Raw genomic sequence first — 2,206 nt, forward strand, 5'->3', positions numbered from 1 at the left:
CTCGGAGGCCTCCAGTGGGACCGCCTTCATCTTCTCCACCCTCCACACGCGGAGCCCCGGCTCCACGCACCTCCGGGCTGAACTGCCCCTGGGCCGGCTGCAACGGGAGCATTCTGGAGAGAGAGAGAGAGAGAGGGGGAGAGAGAGAGGGAGAGAGGGGGAGAGAGAGAGAGAGAGAGAGAGAGAGAGAGAGAGAGAGAGAGAGAGAGAGAGAGAGAGAACAACAGACACTTTTCAGAGTGGTGTCTTCATAAGGAACCACACAGGTGTGGCTCATAAGACTAATTAAGGGTCTGCTTCTTAGATGGCACATGAACCAGGTCAATGGGTGTTGTCTTCACTAGTTTAATCTACTAACCCTACCCAGGTTCATAAAGAGTATCCACTGGAATCGAACATCGTTCATCCCTTGTAGCAGAACCAAGTTTAGTTTAACAATGGGGTTGAAAATCCGTGTGCAGAAATTGGTATTGGTGAATCATTTTTCTGAACAGGAAGAGGTAGAGGCGGTTGGATAGGTGTCGTACTCTTCCGGTTGCGAAGGGTTTCTCGCGTGACACGGGGAAGAGGAAGAGGAAGCGAGACTAGACCTTCTGATGGGATGTGATCCACTTGTCACGAACGTTGCCTAAGATCTGTGACTGCTGTGACTGCTGGGGCAGTATAGAATGGGATCTCCCGGCGTCTCTTATCAGACCACAGATAAAGAGGTCATGTAAATGCTTGTTATGAGACGTTTGGCTCGGGCACGCATCCCTAAATGAAGTGTTGCACGGCTGGCTGAGACAGCAGGTCTAGATTACATCATCTCCATGCAACGTGACCCCCCCCCCCCCCCCCCCCCACACACCCCCCCCCCACACACACCCCACCCACCCCACCCCACCCCCCACCCACCCCTGCCAACTACAGGCGTAGTATGTGGTTTCACAAGACCATGGGCGTGGCTAGGAGAGAGAGAGGTGCTAGATGAGTCACACGTCACTAATCGTACACCTCCACAGTATTATGGTTTGTTGTGACAACAGCAACAGCTTTTCACATAATGCACTTAGACCCACAAAAACCCAGGATACACTCTTAACTAGTTTATGCTATTAGAACCATTACAGATCAGACATGACGCCTGCTATATAAAAGAAACCACCTAATGCCGGTACAACCTTACACAACGCAACTTTTTCACTGATCACCGGCTATAGGCCTATAACACATACAACAGATTGAAATGAGTGCACTTCTAAATTCTTGGAAAATAATTGAAAGACTTAAATTATGTTTTGATGTAGTGGTGGGCATGTTGCGTACATGGAATATGTCTCAGAATGTCCAGCAAAGTCAGTGGAGTATCTAGACTAACGACAATTGAGGCCACAATGAACAGAGGCACTCTTGTGTGTGTGTGTGTGTTTGTGTGTGTGTGTGTGTGTGTGTTTGTGTGTGTGTAATTAAGAGAATGGACTTTTCTGCCTAGCCCTTTCTTGCATTAACTGCAACTCATAGGTATAGTGCTAAGCCCAACCAAAGCCAAAGTCGAATTCCGTCATGCTATTTAATAGATTACATAGATAGAAGAAAACAAAAACAAATTCATTGAAGTCTGAATTCCCTTCTGTGCATCGGTGCACAGTCACATCACAGTAGGGCCACATGACAATTTATACAGAAGTTGTAACTATAACAAACTATGGGAGTTGTGTCCAGTTAATGGGCAGAACATGGACGGTAAACCGACCATTTGAAAAAGACGAAAAAGATAAGAGCAATATTAATCAATCATGCTTTGCAGGCTGCAAGCTAGAAGAGACAGGAGAGAGATAGATAGTGGAGAGACAGAGAGAGAGGAGGGAAAAGAAGGAAAGAGAGGAGTGAGAGAAGGAGAGAGAGAGAGAGAGAGAGAGACAGAGAGAGAGAGAGAGAGAGACAGAGAGACAGAGCCAAGGAGAAGTTGAAAGGGGCGTCATCATCTTTGCCACTTAACTGCATAATGGCCGGCGTTTCCGGCTCGCACTCAAATACGGATCCATCCTGTGCGTCCGGTGAGGTGTGCGACCCTGGGTTCGTCACAGCAGGTTTGTCTGCGTGTGTTTTCAAAGTGAGCCAAGTAGCCCCAACCGTCTGCCTATTACCTGGCCTGGTTAGCTTATATGTGGACGGTAACTGGAGCTGGACCTGGGTGATGATACCCGCAGCCCATGGATGGGTG

The sequence above is a fragment of the Gadus macrocephalus genome, chromosome 17 (assembly GCF_031168955.1).
Source record: "Gadus macrocephalus chromosome 17, ASM3116895v1".
Taxonomy (NCBI): domain Eukaryota; kingdom Metazoa; phylum Chordata; class Actinopteri; order Gadiformes; family Gadidae; genus Gadus; species Gadus macrocephalus.